The sequence below is a fragment of the Pleurodeles waltl genome, chromosome 5, assembly GCF_031143425.1.
Source record: "Pleurodeles waltl isolate 20211129_DDA chromosome 5, aPleWal1.hap1.20221129, whole genome shotgun sequence".
In the NCBI taxonomy this organism is placed as follows: Eukaryota; Metazoa; Chordata; class Amphibia; order Caudata; family Salamandridae; genus Pleurodeles; species Pleurodeles waltl.
Window position 1 is genome coordinate 659101728 of NC_090444.1, and position 18405 is coordinate 659120132.

The following is an 18405-nucleotide window of genomic DNA, read 5'->3' on the forward strand; positions in this document are numbered from 1 at the left end:
CAAGACCACTTTACTTCAGACCTTTACACATTTTTAAGACCAAGATCATCAAAATCGGGTAAGTACTTTTTAAGTTATGAATTTTCAAATATTAGAAAATGTCAGTTCTGTGTGTAATTTCACACCACAGGAATCAAAAGGAGAAATACTTAAAAATGCATATAAAATCAGGCAATGCGTTTACCAATCTCTCCTTTTGCAGGAAGGTTGAGGTAATCAGTGGGCCCTGTGTACCAGCTGGAGAAGTTTGGGCGGCTCCTAATTTGGCAGGATCAGCTGCAGTATGTCGGTGGAGCTGGTGTAAGGCCGCTGCAGGGGACCGCGTGGAAAAGCACTGCACAGGTGGACTTCAAGATGAGTTTGGTGGGTACCGTTGGAGTGTTGAGGTCGAAAGGGGTAGGGGTCCTTAGTACAGAGCTGGATCTTTGGTGCAGGGCACAGAGTGGCGGGGTGCAGAGCGAATCGGTGAGCCACATGCTGTGAACAAAGGTGACTTTTGAAGCAGGAGGTAGCTTACTGTGAGGGTCGCTTGCAGGTTAGCACTGGCACTCTGGTGGGAGGTACTAGTGGTTACTAAGTCCCTTGACTGGGGCTTATTCCTGGTCCTTTTTCATTCTGGAATGAACTGTCCTTCTGGGTGTCCAATGTTGGGTGACCAGTACCAGGGGCAATTGCAATGTTCATCCACTGGAGGTCACAGTGCCACCACACTTGGCACACTTTCAGGTTTTATCCTCACAGTCTGTTAAGTTAAATTTGGTCTGGCTGCAGCATCCTTGGAGAGAAGCAGGTCAGTGAACTGGACTTCACTGGTCTTTTGGTCTTTGTTGTAGGAGAGTGATGCCTTCACTCTGGAAAGGAGATCTTTGGCAATTTTCAGAAGCGTAGAGATCCTCTGGGGGGTTTTCAAGCCTGTCTGATGTCCGAGCAGCCCCTCAGCAGTGATTGTCAAGTCCTGTGTACAGCAGGCAGGGTCTGGCACCTTCTTCTTGGTGCAGCAGGACTTCAGTTATCGAGCCTTTGGTCTTCTTTGTTGCTGGTCTTCTTTTTTCCTTGGAATCCAAATCTCTGGTCTCAGGGTGCCCACTAAATCCTGTATTTAGTGAAGGTTTAGGGGAGTTTCTAACAGTTACCAATGGGTCATCTACCTTAGGGTGGCTACACCCACTAATTGCCTACTTCCTGCGGGCAAAGGTCACTTCTCTATCCCTGATTGACTCTTTTCCTACCATGCAAGATGGAGAAAAATGAAATGGAGGGGTAGCCCTACATGCAACACCTTAGGGGTGGTGCATGCTGGGTCTAACAACCCCTTCTGTCCTTTGTGTATTTTCCTGCTGTTGCTCCCACCAAAAGTGATGGTTTGCAATGGGGGGCTGCCATCTGCCGGTAGAAGCAGGCTTGGGGGTTGAGTTTCAAAGGCGGTAAGTACTTTGAAGCTTGCTAGCATGGTAGTGCACATTCCTGAGGAGGGAGGTGTTACACCTCCACCCAGAAAAAGCCTTGATCTGGGACTCAGAGAGATGAATCTCTCACCCCAGTGTTCTAAAATCTTGTCTGGTGGTTGCAGGCTGGTTGTGACTGGCAATTATGCCTGGGATTGGGAGATTTTCAGGGGTCACCTCTAAGTTGTCCCCTGGGTACATTTTGCCATACATCCAATATTGGTACCAGTTTGGATTTATCATTCTGAGCTGTTTGATACCAAACAAACCAGGGTTCAGAGTGGCCATCATGTAGCTGGGAAACTCGTACTAGCCAATGTACAGCACATGCATTTAAAATGGCTGCTCTGTTCACTTACTATGTCTCAGGTTTGGCAAGGACACATTAGGGGCATATTGCTCATTCATCTAGGCCCACACATGCATTGTAGTGCACCCTGCCTTAGGGCTGGAAGGCCTACCAGAGGGGTGACTTATCTATATTGCATGCAGTGTGTAGTGAACACGGCACACAGACAGTGTGCCATGTCAAGTTTGATTTTAGGACTGCATCAGGACACTCAGCCTGCAATGGCAGGGCTGGGTGCACTTGGATGCATGGTCCCTGAGGGTGGCACAATCCTTGCTGCTGCCCTCAGGGGCCTACCCCTAGTACCCCAGAGCCTGGGTACCTACGTACCATTTACCTGGGGGCTTCTAAGGGCAGCTAAAGGTGTTGCCAACTGTATAAATACCTTGGCAATTTTAGGGAAAGAACACTGGCACTGGGGACCTGGTTAGCAGTATCGCAGTGCACTCCAGTCTAAGCTGCATCCAGAAAGCAGGCAAAAAGTGTGGGGGTACTGCAACAGGGTGCCCATTTCCCACACAACTCCGGCAGTCCACAGGCCAGGAGACAGCCAATATCCTAGTTAACATCCAATATCCAGGCTTCCTAGTCTGTCAGCAGGGGAAGAGAAGGAAAACAGGCTGGTTATTTGCAGGGCCTATCTGCCTCACATCCTACTGTCCAGATCATTCCCTCTGGGGAAATGACCCACCTCAACAGCTATATAAACCAATCTGAAATGTCTTACACCTGCACGACCAGCGTCTGCACTATTCCCTTCTATTTTGGAGTCAGAGGTGTCCACCTCTGACAGCCCTATTTTGGCCAGGGCAGCCCAGAGCTTGCCCAAAGAGTTCACCCATATCTTGAGTAACCCCACTGTTAGAAATGGGGTCTTTGGTTGGCAGTCAGGTTACCCCCTGTCCAAGCAAGGACCCTCACTCTAGTCAGGGTAAATCACACACAATCCAGATTATCCTGTGCCCACCCTCCGGTAGCTTGGCACTAAGCAGTCAGGCTTAACTTAGAAGGCAATGTGTAAAGTATTTGTGCAATAAATCATACAATAACAGAATATAGCACAACAAAAATACACCACACAGTGTTTAGAAAAATATATAATATTTATTTGGAAATTTGCAGGTCAAAACGATAAAAGATGCAATAAGAGATTGTAAAGATATCACTGGAAAGTGATGTAAAGTGTCTTAAGTCTTTAAAAAGCAAACAAAGGGGGTAATTACAACCCTGGCGGACGGTGTTAAAGCCGACGGTAAGACCGCCAACAGGCCGGCGGTAAAAAAATGGGAATTATGACCGTGGCGGAAACCGCCAAGAAAGACAGCCACTTTAACACTCCGACAGCCACGGCGGTACAGACAAACAGCTTGGCGGTCACCGCCAACAGACAGGCGGGAGACTATGTACCGCCCACAGTATCACAACCTACCAATCCGCCACCTTTTCCGGGGCTTATGACATATAGTTGTTGTAGGAGGCTGACTCCCTATATAGCATGCAAAGCTAGGCACAGTGTGCAGAGAGTCCGAGCAACCACGCGTTGGTTTACAGAGGTAAAAAGTAGACCACCTAATGCTCTAATTTTTAGCTTGGTCAAGTAGTTAGGCAAATCTCAGAGAAGTGCAAAGCATTTGTTGTACTCACAGTATCAATAAAACAAGACACACACTCAAAGAATAACTCAAGACCACTTTACTTCAGACCTTTACACATTTTTAAGACCAAGATCATCAAAATCGGGTAAGTACTTTTTAAGTTATGAATTTTCAAATATTAGAAAATGTCAGTTCTGTGTGTAATTTCACACCACAGGAATCAAAAGGAGAAATACTTAAAAATGCATATAAAATCAGGCAATGCGTTTACCAATCTCTCCTTTTGCAGGAAGGTTGAGGTAATCAGTGGGCCCTGTGTACCAGCTGGAGAAGTTTGGGCGGCTCCTAATTTGGCAGGATCAGCTGCAGTATGTCGGTGGAGCTGGTGTAAGGCCGCTGCAGGGGACCGCGTGGAAAAGCACTGCACAGGTGGACTTCAAGATGAGTTTGGTGGGTACCGTTGGAGTGTTGAGGTCGAAAGGGGTAGGGGTCCTTAGTACAGAGCTGGATCTTTGGTGCAGGGCACAGAGTGGCGGGGTGCAGAGCGAATCGGTGAGCCACATGCTGTGAACAAAGGTGACTTTTGAAGCAGGAGGTAGCTTACTGTGAGGGTCGCTTGCAGGTTAGCACTGGCACTCTGGTGGGAGGTACTAGTGGTTACTAAGTCCCTTGACTGGGGCTTATTCCTGGTCCTTTTTCATTCTGGAATGAACTGTCCTTCTGGGTGTCCAATGTTGGGTGACCAGTACCAGGGGCAATTGCAATGTTCATCCACTGGAGGTCACAGTGCCACCACACTTGGCACACTTTCAGGTTTTATCCTCACAGTCTGTTAAGTTAAATTTGGTCTGGCTGCAGCATCCTTGGAGAGAAGCAGGTCAGTGAACTGGACTTCACTGGTCTTTTGGTCTTTGTTGTAGGAGAGTGATGCCTTCACTCTGGAAAGGAGATCTTTGGCAATTTTCAGAAGCGTAGAGATCCTCTGGGGGGTTTTCAAGCCTGTCTGATGTCCGAGCAGCCCCTCAGCAGTGATTGTCAAGTCCTGTGTACAGCAGGCAGGGTCTGGCACCTTCTTCTTGGTGCAGCAGGACTTCAGTTATCGAGCCTTTGGTCTTCTTTGTTGCTGGTCTTCTTTTTTCCTTGGAATCCAAATCTCTGGTCTCAGGGTGCCCACTAAATCCTGTATTTAGTGAAGGTTTAGGGGAGTTTCTAACAGTTACCAATGGGTCATCTACCTTAGGGTGGCTACACCCACTAATTGCCTACTTCCTGCGGGCAAAGGTCACTTCTCTATCCCTGATTGACTCTTTTCCTACCATGCAAGATGGAGAAAAATGAAATGGAGGGGTAGCCCTACATGCAACACCTTAGGGGTGGTGCATGCTGGGTCTAACAACCCCTTCTGTCCTTTGTGTATTTTCCTGCTGTTGCTCCCACCAAAAGTGATGGTTTGCAATGGGGGGCTGCCATCTGCCGGTAGAAGCAGGCTTGGGGGTTGAGTTTCAAAGGCGGTAAGTACTTTGAAGCTTGCTAGCATGGTAGTGCACATTCCTGAGGAGGGAGGTGTTACACCTCCACCCAGAAAAAGCCTTGATCTGGGACTCAGCGAGATGAATCTCTCACCCCAGTGTTCTAAAATCTTGTCTGGTGGTTGCAGGCTGGTTGTGACTGGCAATTATGCCTGGGATTGGGAGATTTTCAGGGGTCACCTCTAAGTTGTCCCCTGGGTACATTTTGCCATACATCCAATATTGGTACCAGTTTGGATTTATCATTCTGAGCTGTTTGATACCAAACAAACCAGGGTTCAGAGTGGCCATCATGTAGCTGGGAAACTCGTACTAGCCAATGTACAGCACATGCATTTAAAATGGCTGCTCTGTTCACTTACTATGTCTCAGGTTTGGCAAGGACACATTAGGGGCATATTGCTCATTCATCTAGGCCCACACATGCATTGTAGTGCACCCTGCCTTAGGGCTGGAAGGCCTACCAGAGGGGTGACTTATCTATATTGCATGCAGTGTGTAGTGAACACGGCACACAGACAGTGTGCCATGTCAAGTTTGATTTTAGGACTGCATCAGGACACTCAGCCTGCAATGGCAGGGCTGGGTGCACTTGGATGCATGGTCCCTGAGGGTGGCACAATCCTTGCTGCTGCCCTCAGGGGCCTACCCCTAGTACCCCAGAGCCTGGGTACCTACGTACCATTTACCTGGGGGCTTCTAAGGGCAGCTAAAGGTGTTGCCAACTGTATAAATACCTTGGCAATTTTAGGGAAAGAACACTGGCACTGGGGACCTGGTTAGCAGTATCGCAGTGCACTCCAGTCTAAGCTGCATCCAGAAAGCAGGCAAAAAGTGTGGGGGTACTGCAACAGGGTGCCCATTTCCCACACAACTCCGGCAGTCCACAGGCCAGGAGACAGCCAATATCCTAGTTAACATCCAATATCCAGGCTTCCTAGTCTGTCAGCAGGGGAAGAGAAGGAAAACAGGTTGGTTATTTGCAGGGCCTATCTGCCTCACATCCTACTGTCCAGATCATTCCCTCTGGGGAAATGACCCACCTCAACAGCTATATAAACCAATCTGAAATGTCTTACACCTGCACGACCAGCGTCTGCACTATTCCCTTCTATTTTGGAGTCAGAGGTGTCCACCTCTGACAGCCCTATTTTGGCCAGGGCAGCCCAGAGCTTGCCCAAAGAGTTCACCCATATCTTGAGTAACCCCACTGTTAGAAATGGGGTCTTTGGTTGGCAGTCAGGTTACCCCCTGTCCAAGCAAGGACCCTCACTCTAGTCAGGGTAAATCACACACAATCCAGATTATCCTGTGCCCACCCTCCGGTAGCTTGGCACTAAGCAGTCAGGCTTAACTTAGAAGGCAATGTGTAAAGTATTTGTGCAATAAATCATACAATAACAGAATATAGCACAACAAAAATACACCACACAGTGTTTAGAAAAATATATAATATTTATTTGGAAATTTGCAGGTCAAAACGATAAAAGATGCAATAAGAGATTGTAAAGATATCACTGGAAAGTGATGTAAAGTGTCTTAAGTCTTTAAAAAGCAAACAAAGGGGGTAATTACAACCCTGGCGGACGGTGTTAAAGCCGACGGTAAGACCGCCAACAGGCCGGCGGTAAAAAAATGGGAATTATGACCGTGGCGGAAACCGCCAAGAAAGACAGCCACTTTAACACTCCGACAGCCACGGCGGTACAGACAAACAGCTTGGCGGTCACCGCCAACAGACAGGCGGGAGACTATGTACCGCCCACAGTATCACAACCTACCAATCCGCCACCTTTTCCGGGGCGGATTCACCGCAGATAAAAACAAAGCGGAAACAGCCATTTCAAAGGGTAAACGCTCACCTCTACACACCCCACGAGGAAAGACAACACCATGGAACCGGAACTCCAAATTCTCCCTGCGATAGTCTTCCTGCTCCTATACGACCATCATCAACGCCGGCGGCGAAGACAATAGTGAGTACTGCACCTACAACATAGGGGAGGGGGAGGCAAAAGTCAGGGACACACACACGCAACACCCCCACCCGACCCTCACCCACTACAACACACACACCAATGCATATCCAAACATTACAGTAAGAACCCCCAAGCCCCCCGGAAGAATGCAAAGACAAAAGGAAATGAGTTCAACCATTGTAATATATCAAAATACAGTAACCAAATATATACAGATATATATACACATTCAACAAAATATACATCACGATTAGTAGTGCAGGTAATGCACCATTCATTGTCTGTGGACCACTGGGCCCAAAATGCAAGGGCGAGGCCCACATCAGATACCTGATCAAAACGGAGAGAACACTGCCGGGGCATCAGATAGAAATACAACAGGCACCTCAGGGGGAAGGGAATGGGGGGCACCTCAGCCGGATGAGTGCACCATGCTAGATCCACGAGGGGGCTCCATGGCCATTGATGTATCCTGGGGAGTGCAAAGCCACAGTCTCTCAAGTCTCTACAGTGGGTGGGTTGCCCACTGTACCATCCTGGGGAGTGCAAAGCCACAGTCTCTCAAGTCTCTCCAGTGGGTGGGTTGCCCACTGTACCATCCTGGGGAGTGCAAGCCACAGTCTTTCAAGTCTCTACAGTGGGTGGGTTGCCCACTGTACCATCCTGGGGAGTGCAAAGCCACAGTCTCTCAAGTGGATAACAGTCTCCACTGTTTCTGGAAGGGGACTGGTGCCCAGAGTGCTTCATCCTATTAAGGACAGACGGAGTGGATGCAGGTCTCCACTGGTTCTGGAGGGGGACTGGTGCCCAGAGTGCTTCATCCTGTTAAGGACAGACGGAGTGGATGCATGTCTCCACTGGTTCTGGAGAGGGTCTGGTGCCCAGAGTGCTTCATCCTGTTAAGGACAGACGGAGTGGATGCATGTCTCCACTGGTTCTGGAGGGGGACTGGTGCCCAGAGTGCATCACTCTCCCCGTGACGGTCCCAGTTGCGTCGCTGCCCCTGCCGCTCATGGGCTAGCAGTGCTTGTGTTGGCGGTGCTTGCCCTGTTCAGCGGTGCTTGAGTTTGCAGTTTCTGACCTGTTCAGCGGTGCTTGCCCTGTTCAGCGGTGCTTGCCATGGCGGTCTTTGCCCTGTTCAGCAGTGCTTGCCCTGTTCAGCAGTGCTTGAGTTGGCGGTCTTTGCCCTGTTCAGCGGTGCTTGCCCTGTTCAGCGGTGTTTGCCCTGTTCAGCGGTGCTTGAGTTTGCAGTTTCAGACCTGTTCAGCAGTGCTTGCCATGGCGGTCTTTGCCCTGTTCAGCGGTGCTTGCCCTGTTCAGTGGTGCTTGAGTTGGCGGTCTTTGCCCTGTTCAGCGGTGCTTGCCATGTTCAGCGGTGCTTGCCCTGTTCAGCGGTGCTTGAGTTTGCAGTTTCTGACCTGTTCAGCGGTGCTTGCCCTGTTCAGCGGTGCTTGAGTTTGCAGTTTCTGACCTGTTCAGCGGTGCTTGCCCTGTTCAGCGGTGCTTGCCATGGCGGTCCTTCATTGCCCAGCTGGGCTGGGGCTGGTGGTCCTTTATTGGGCAGCTGGGCTGTGGCTGCCGGGGCCCTCCTGGGCAGCTAGGCTGTGGCTGGCGTGGCCTACTGGCCATTGACGATGGGGCTGCCCTCCTGGACACTGACTCTGGCGGTGGCCTCCTGGCTACTGACGATGGGGCTGCCCTCCTAGGCACTGACTCTGGCGGTGGCTTCCTGGCCAGTGACTATGGGGCTGGCGGTGGCCTCCTGGGCAGCGGGGATGATGGCGGTCTTCTCCGCCGTGCTGCTCCTCCCAGACTTTGGCGATTTCTTCTGCCCCTTCCCCACCTTGGGAGGAGTCACAGCTGAGTGGACACTCCCCCTGGGACCCTTGTGAGCAGCTTTGCTGGCTGGAGTCTTCCCCCACTCCCGCCGGGCACTGTCCAACTTCTGGTGCTTCACAGGGGGGGACTGGCTGTGCTGTGGCTCCGTGTCACACTGGCTGCCCTGGTGGCCGGTGCACTCCACATACCTCTAACAACAGGCACCACTGGTCCCAGAGATTTTTTGGCTGAGGTGCTAGTACGGGACCTATGAATTTGAGCGGGGGTGGGAAAGAGGTCAAGCTTGGTCAGGAAAAGTTTCTTAGGAACACTGGGATGGGTAGCTGGAGGGGGTCTGGGAGTGGAGGAAGAGGAGGTGGTTGTAGGGGGTGTAACTTTTGTGGCTTTGGGTGCAGGTGCATGCGCTTGAGGCTGTTGTGAGGTGGATGTATGTTGGGTGGGTGTGTGCCTGCGTTTGTGTACTTTGGGAGGGGGCGTCACAGACACACTGGGAAAGGACACAGGGGACGTGTAAATGGTAGTGGGGGTGGTGAGTGCAGGTGAGCGGGGAGTGGTGGTGGGTGTGCTGGTGAAGGACCTAGTGGCTGTAGTGGTAGTGCATGCAGGTGAGAGTGTAGACGAGACTGGGAGGGAGGAGGGAGATGACGAGGAGGGGGACACAGTGGAGGCAGTGGATGTTGCTGTGTCTGTATGTGTGTGATGCTTGCGTGAGTGCCTGTGGGATGTGTGGTGCTTATGTTTGCCTGAGCTTCCCTTGTGTGTTGAGGTGTGTGCATGCTGGTCTGATGGTGTGCTTGGGATAGGCTGGGGTACAGGGGATTGGGTCTGGGTGGAGGAAGTTGGAGGGGGGAGGCTAGAGACAGGGACAATGGCTGCCATCAGTGCTGAAGCCAGAGTTTGCAGGGTTCGATGAAGGGCAGCCTGACCAGAATGAATGCACTCCAGGACGCATTTGTATGTTACAATTCCCTTTCTACACCCTGGATGGCATTCAAAATGGTAGACTGCCCAACAGTGAGTGACCTGCGGAGGTCAATGGCCTCCTCACTGAGGACAGCAGAGGTGACAGGGGCAGGGGCTGAGGTGCCTGGGGCGAAGGTGATGCCCACCCTCCTGGGTGAGCGGGCACGGGGCGAAGGCTGAGGGGCTGCTGGGAGGGCAGTGCTGGTAGGGGGGGTGGCGGCTGTATCTGTAGAAGTGGGGGACACAGATTTTGCCGCCACCACAAAGGAGCTCCCATCGGAGGACGAGTCCGTGTCGCTGGTTGCAGATCCTGTGACCGCCGTGAAGCTCCCCTCGCCCTCCGTCCCACTGGTGTATTCAGAGTCTGTGGTGTGGCCCTCCATGGCCATGTGGGATGCAGCTCCCTCATGCTCCGGTGCCACTGTACCTCCGCCTGATGATGCTGATGCACACAAGAACAGGGAGACCACGAAAAGGGTGGGGGACGACAGAAGAAAGACAGGTTGAGTGCATGGCTTACCGCTACCGTTGGCGTACAAAACAGACACAGCAGCCCCCTGCACTATGCCACGCTGTTGGGCTCTACAGATGCAGTACCTGGTATATGGCCTACATGGCTATGGTGGACATCTGCACACATAGATGACACAGGGGCATGTATACCTGTACTTGGCACTCTACAGAGGTGGGGTGGAGTGCCACATGGCCTGCATTATGGAGGGGCCTAGCCTACGGAACTCGCCCTGGCCTAGGGGAACCCACAGCCCTCCTCCCCCACCCAGACACCTTCACTGCGCGCAAAGTCCGCAGAATGATGTTATACTCACCCCCTTGTGTCTGCTGTGATGCCCTCAAGCGCCCATCCAACTCAGGGTAGGCCACCGCCAGGATCCGGAACATCAGGGGGGTCATGGTGCGACGGGCACCCCTCCCATGTTGGGAGGCCATCTCCAGCTGAGCCTCCGCTGTCTTCTTGCTCCAGCAACGAATGTCCTCCCATCTTTAACGGCAGTGGGTGCTCCGTCTGTGCTGGACCCCCAGGGTCCTGACGTCCTTGGCGATGGCAAGCCAAATATCCTTCTTCTGGTGGGCGCTGACCTACATGAAATGTACAGGGGAAGAAGAGAAGTCATTAGCAACTGCACCGTTGAAGTGAGTGGCCCACATCCCTAGCCTTGCCATGTGGCACATGCATTCACAGTCCTTCATGCACGCAGAACTGGTGCCCCTTCCTTCTTACAACCAGCCCTCTACACTCAGGCATAGCCCATACAACGTGCTCCCTGTGTACTTACCTGTTGGTCTGGAGGACCGTAGAGTAGCGTGTACTGGGGGAGGACCCCGTCCACGAGCTTCTCCAACTCCTCTGCAGTGAAGGCAGGGGCCCTTTCCCCAGACGCACGAGCCATTGTCTCTTCCAGACCGAGGTCACAGCAGCACTTGCAGTGTAGGTCCTCTCCTGTCGAAGATCAGGTATCGAGTGATTCAACAGATAGAAAATGGCGGTCACGTCCGCGGCGGTGCGTATCATCACCGCCGGCGCACTTCGCCATTGGCTCCTGGGACCAATATGGTCCAATGTTAACCAATGCAGCATTGCGCCGCGGTTTTCGACCGCCTACCGCAACGGTGTACAACGCCAGCGCAGTTACCTCACATCCCATTGTCCCAGTTTAGAGGTCAGGCAGCCACCATTTCAGGGGCCCACATGGCTTCATTTTCAACTGCATCACACATACCTATGCCTAGACTCAACACACATACAGGCAACTTTTTGGATTATGTTTTGTGTTCTGTGTAGACTGTGGGTACATACCTCTGAGTTGTTTGACTCTGTGGTCGCTGTTGTCTTTCTAGGCACCGTCTGCTGGGACATGTGAGGAGATGGCAGAATCCTCCGGTGTACCGACCGCTGGTGGACCTGTTGACAATGGAGGAGCGACATTTAATCATCACCTACAGGTTTGACCGTGCCACAATCCAGGAACTGTGTACCCAGTTGGAGCCTGACCTGATGTCAGCACTCCGCCATCCCACAGAGATCCCCTCTGAAGTGCAGGTGCTATCAGTGCTCCATTTCCTTGCAAGTGGGTCATTTCAAACAACAGTGGCCATGGCATCAGGGATGTCCCAGCCTATGTTTTCCAACGTGTTGTCCAGAATGTTGTCTGCCCTGCTGAAACACATGCAGAGCTACATCGTTTTCCCTCAGGTGGAGGATTTGGCTACAGTTAAAGGTGACTTCTATGCCCTTGGACATATCCCTAACATCATAGGTGCCATTGATGGGACCCATGTAGCTCTGGTCCCCCCCCACAGGAGTGAACAGGTGTTCAGGAACCAGAAGAGTTATCATTCTATGAATGTACAGATGGTATGTTTGGCAGACCAGTACATCTCCCAGGTAAATGCTATGTTCCCTGGCTCTGTGCATGACACCTACATCCTGCGGAATAGCAGCATCCCTTATGTGATGGGTCAACTCCAGAGGCACCAGGTGTGGCTATTAGGGGACTCTGGTTACCCCAACCTGTCATGGCTACTGACCCCAGTGAGGAATCCCAGGACCAGGGCAGAGGAACGCTACAATGAGGCCCATGGGCGGATTAGGAGGGTGATCGAACGCACCTTCGGCCTCCTGAAGGCCAGGTTCAGGTGCCTCCATGTGACAGGTGGTTCCCTATTCTACTCACCAAGGAAGGTGTGCCAGATCAGCGTGGCCTGCTGTATGCTTCACAATCTGGCTTTGCGACGACAGGTGCCTTTTCTGCAGGAGGATGGTCCAGATAACGGTGTTGTGGCAGCTGTGGAGCCTGTGGACAGTGATGAGGAGGAAGCAGAGGAAGAAGACATTGACCACAGGGACTCAGTTATCCAGCAATATTTCCAGTGACACACAGGTGAGAACACATTCCTGCCTACTACAAGTACTTTCACACTTCTACCTCTATCCTGTCTGTCGATTTCATCCAGTATATGGTAACTGAGTTGTACATTTCCATTACGGTTTCACAGGTGTGGTTACCAACGTGTGTCATCTGCTTAGATTCCTCATGGACTTGAGATGTGTGACATAGGTATGTTGACATTACATTTGAGAACGGATTTTGTCACTGTCATTGCTAATACACATTGTCATAATCACAGAGTGACTCCAGATTGTTTTGTGCTTCAAGGGTGTTTATTGAAGTGCTAAATATTGGAGGGGGGTGGTAAAATGGTGATGGGTGATGGTGGAGGAATGTCCATGGCAGAGTCCAGTCTATTAGTCTCACAGGTGCACTGCCCACATGGGCATAGGAAGTGGAGCTGGGGCAGTTCCAATATGGACAGGGTTACAAAGTGGGACAGTGGGATGACAATCAGGGTGGTCTCATTTCTTGGTGGGGGTCTTGGCATCGTGCTCTGTCCTGTTCCTGGATCTCAGGGACTGCTTGCGGGCCGGTTCTCCGTCTGCAGGGGGTGGGGTGCTGGTGTGGTGGTCCTGTGGCGGTGCCTCCTGTCCACTAGCACCGGCGGAGGTGGTGGGTAGTTCTTCGTCCATGCTAGTGTCAGGGGCCCCTTGGAGTGCCACGGTGTCCCTCCTGGTGTTAAGTATCTCCTTCAGCACCCCTACGATGGTGCCCAGGGTGGTGCTGATGGTTCTGAGTTCCTCCCTGAAGCCCAAATACTGTTCCTCCTGCATGCTCTGGGTCTCCTGAAACTTGGCCAGTACCGTTGCCATCGTCTCCTGGGAGTGGTGGTAGGCTCCCATGATGGAGGAGAGGGCCTCGTGGAGAGTGGGTTCCCTAGGCCTGTCCGCCCCCTGTCGCACAGCAGCCCTCCCAGTTCCCCTGTGTTCCTGTGCCTCCGTCGCCTGGACCGTGTGCCCACTGCAATTGCCCCAAGGTCCCTGTTGTTGTTGGGGTGGTGGGTTATCCTGGGTTCCCTGCAGTGGTGGACACACAGCTGATTGACGTGTCCTGGGGATGGAGGTATGGGCCCGCTGGGTGAGTGCTGTGCTGGTGTTACCAGAGGGTGGAAGGTCTGTGGTGGCCTATGACTGGGTGTGGGGAACCGACTGTCCCAAGGCCCACGGCGGTCCGGGCTGGTCATCTGGATCCAGTTGGACAGAGCTGCTGTCATCACTGTGGGCCTCTTCTGTGGGTGGGGTAGAAATGTCTGGACTCTCCTGTCTGGTGACCTTGGGTAGTGGTCCTACAGGGGTATAAAAGCATGATTATTGCATCTGTGTGTGTCATGGTGTGCAATGGGTGGGTGAGCGTGTACCCCAGTGCTAGCATTCCTGTGTGGGGGCTTGTGTGATGATGGTTGAGGGGGGTGTTATGAGTATGTGCAGTGGGCATGCTTTAGTGATGGGTGTCCATGCTTTGTTGTGTCATGCAGGGCTTGGTGTTGGGATGGGTGGTTTGTGTTAGTAGTACATATGTGAGGAGTTGGAGTGATAGGGGAGGGGGTAAGGGTGGGGGTCTGTGATAGCAATCAGGTAGGGTGGGGGATATGATAGTTAAGATTTTACTTACCAGAGTCCATTCCTCCACCGACTTCTCCGAGGCCCTCAGGATGCATAATAGTCAAGACCTGCTCCTCCCATGTTGTTAGTTGTGGGGGAGGAGGTGGGGGTCCGCCGCAAGTCCGCTGTACCGCCTGGAGACCACAGAACGCACCTTCCCCCGTAGGTCGTTCCACCTCTTCCTGATGTCCTCCCGATTTCTTGGGTGCTGTCCCACTGCGTTGACCCTGTCGACTATTCTTTGCCATAGCTCCATCTTCCTAGCTATGGAGGTGTGCTCCACCTGTGATCCAAATAGCTGTGGCTCTACCCGGACGATTTCCTCCACCATGACCCTGAGCTCCTCCTCCGAAAACCTGGGGTGTCTTTGCCGTGCCATGGGGTGGTGTAGGTGATGTGTGGGGTGGTGTCTGTGGTGATCAGTTTGGTGATATGTAGTGGTGTGTGGTGTTTTGTGCGTGGAAGTAGTGTGGGTGATGGTGTTGTGTGCCACTGTATGGTGGGGTTGTCTATGCTGTGCTGTCTCTATGGCCTTTGTCTACATTTTTGGTCGTAAGGGTTTGTGGGTGATGTGGGTGTGTGTTTTGTATAGTATTGATTGTGTGGGAGTGGTGTGTGTATGTGTATTAGGTGTGTGTATTTTGAATTGTCCAATGTGGCGGTGTTTTGGAGATGTGTGTGTATTTTGAGCGCGGCGGTGTGTACCGCCAATGGAATATCGCGGTTGAAAGACCGCCGCATGGATTCGTGGGTCGTGATAGCATGGCCATATTTCTGTTGGCGTGACAGTGGAGGTTTTGTTTTCGCCAGTTTATCACTGACCTTTGGTGTGGCGGACTTGTGTGGGTGTCTGAATTTTGTCGGATTCCGAAATGTGGGTCATAATAGCTGTGGCGGAATTCCGCGGCAGTGTGTTGGCGGTATTCTGCACGGCGGTAAGCGGCTTTTACCGCCAACGTTGTAATGACCCCCAAAGTCTCTTTCAAGCACAAAGTACCTGGTTTGGAGTGAAAAATCTCCGCAGAGGGCCACAGAGGAGGAGATGCGTGGGAAATGGTGTGTGCGTCGGTTTCTCCCCTTCACACACAGACTTGCGTAGTTATTTTTCACACGGGGAAGACGTTGCTTCGATTTCCGGCACGCGGACAGGTCTCCTCTGTGTGTCGCAGGGTTTTCAGACGCCCCGGGATCTGTGCGTGGAATCCTGGGCTTTTAGTCCGGCTGCGCATCGTTCCGGTGGGCTGTGCGTGCAATTTTTTCGATTTCCTCTCTGGAAGTCACGCGACGTTGTCCAGGCGGGCCGTGCGTCAAAGTTCCGGTCGCACCGCAGGCACCGCGTCGATCTTTTCCTCGCGAAGTAGAGTGGCGTCATTCCGGTCCGGGGTGCAGTGAATTTTTCACCGCAGAGCAAGCTGTGCGTCGAATTTTTCACCGCACAAGGAGTCCAGTTGCAAGAGAGAGGTCTTTTTGGTCCTGAGACTTCAGGGAACAGGAGGCAAGCTCAATCCAAGCCCCTGGAGAGCACTTCTGCAGCAAGGCAAGAGTTCAGCAAGGCAGCAGGGCAACAGCAAGGCAGAAGTCCTCTGTAGAAAGCAGTCAGGTGAGTCCTTTAGGCAGCCAGGCAGTTCTTCTTGTCAGGGTGCAGGTTCTGGTTCAGGTTTCTTCTCCAGCAAGTGTCTGAGGTGGTAGGGCAGAGGCCCTGCTTTATACCCAAATGTGCCTTTGAAGTGAGGGAGACTTCAAAGAGTGGCTTAGAAGTGCACCAGGTCCCCTTTCAGTTCAATCCTGCCTGCCAGGGTCCCAGTAGGGGGTGTGGCAGTCCTTTGTGTGAGAGCAGGCCCTCCACCCTCCCAGCCCAGGAAGACCCATTCAAAATAAAGATATATGCAAGTGAGGCTGAGTACCCTGTGTTTGGGGTGTGTCTGCGTGAATGCACAAGGAGCTGTCAACTAAACCCAGCCAGACGTGGATTGTAAGGCACAGAAAGATTTAAGTGCAAAGAAATGCTCACTTTCTAAAAGTGGCATTTCTAGAATATTAATATTAAATCCAACTTCACCAGTCGGCAGGATTTTGTATTACCATTCTGGCCATACTAAATATGACCTTCCTACTCCTTTCAGATCAGCAGCTACCACTTCAATAATGTATGAGGGTAGCCCCAATGTTAGCCTATGAAGGGAGCAGGCCTCACAGTAGTGTAAACACGAATTTAGGAGTTTTACACTACCAGGACATGTAAACTACACAGGTACATGTTCTGCCTTTTACCCACACAGCACCCTGCCCTAGGGGTTACTGAGGGCACACATTAGAGGTGACTTATGTGTAGAAAAAGGGGAGTTTTAGGCTTGGCAAGCACTTTTAAATGCCAAGTCGAAGTGGCAGTGAAACTGCCACACAGGCCTTGCAATGGCAGGCCTGAGACAAGGTAAAGGGGCTACTAAAGTGGGTGGCACAACCAGTGCTGCAGGCCCACTAGTAGCATTTTAATTTACAGGCCCTGGGCACATATAGTGCACTCTACTAGGGTCTTACAAGTAAATCAAATAGCCAATCATGGATAAACCAATTAACAGTACAATTTACACAGAGAGCATATGCACTTTAGCACTGGTTAGCAGTGGTAAAGTGCCCAGAGTTCAAAAGCCAACAACAACAGATCAGGAAAAATAGGAGGAAGGAGGCAAAAAGTTTGGGGATGACCCTGTAAAAAGGGCCAGGTCCAACACCCACCATGACCAACAGGGTCAGGTGGCCTAACTTATTATTTGGTATGGGGTCAGACCAGCATACCAGTGTGGGACTAAATGACTTGAATGATTGAGTTCCTTTGTAGCGACTATCAGTGACTGATGTGGTTTGTCTAGTCATCAGTTTTGGCCACAGCTCAGTCACCTTCATGCCTCCTCCATAACAACCTTTCCACACCCTTCATTGAGTTTGGACCTCTTCTTGCCAATCACTATGGCCTTACTTCTTTGGCCACACCACTGAGGGTGAGAAGACTCCAAAGTTAAGGTAGGACGCTTCACCACCAGATCAGATTGAAGTGATGTGGCCTGGGAGACGAACATGGAGCAACAATGGCAGGCGAGGCAATCCTGCCATGGAGTGGAGGACTGAAGCTCCTTCCTATATCCTACTAATGGTAGATTTCTGGCATAGTTCTCCGCCCTTTATATATGGAGAGGAGCAGCTTTCTAGACATGGAACTGTTGCATGAAGGAATGGGTGAAAATTTTAGCCATCATGGATTGGGATGACTGAAAATAAACAACACAGTAAGGTCCAGAGGCCAGCATGTTTTGTTTCTTTCCCACGCCTCCAATTGTACACATTAACGTGGGCTGCAGTGAGATCATGTCTGTGCAAGGAAAGCAGCGGTAAGCCTATTATTATACCTGTTCTTTCTTAATTCTGCACACTGCCATGTGATTGTGGCTCACTGTAGCTTCCTTTCAGTATAATTCTAGCTGGCCCTGCTGCTTCTTATTATTATGCACTAATCCTCTGAATTTGAAAGGTTAATTATGGCGAGTATATGTGATGTAGCAGTGGACTGATACAACTGCAGCTTCTGAATATTGCATTCGCAGATGCACATTTGCCTCTTTTTATGCTGGTTGTCAGGGTTGGAGGTATTTAGTCCACCTTTTCAGAAATTCCTTGCATTTGCAGGAAGTACATAACGCTGCCCATTCTCTGTCAATACACTACCCTGAGCTCCACATCTTCATTCAGGAAAGATGGTGAATTACTCTGCAAGAGTCAAATATAGGTCATCTTTAAAGATAATGTACGCAATATCTAAGAATCTACTCTGATGTCTTTACAATCCCTCTACCACTATTTTATGCTGAACCACAAGGCCAATCTAGCTGGCATTTAGTAGGCCACCTCCACCTCCTTTCTGAGGTGTTGCATAATACTGGAAGAACCACAAACAAGTCTTGGATGTCAGCATGTGACATAAATTAGCCAGTAGTCTAATTCAAGACTGCATTACCCTGAGTTGTATTACATGCACACAATAAACCTATGTGAAAATGAGTAGGAGAAAAGCTCTGAGCCTTAGGCCCAGAACCCCTCTGTGGGTTTAATGCCACATAGCTCCATAGAACTAATGACTATACTAGAGCATTTTTCCCAGTCTCAGGACTTACCCTAGAAGGCCTTAACAGAGATTGATA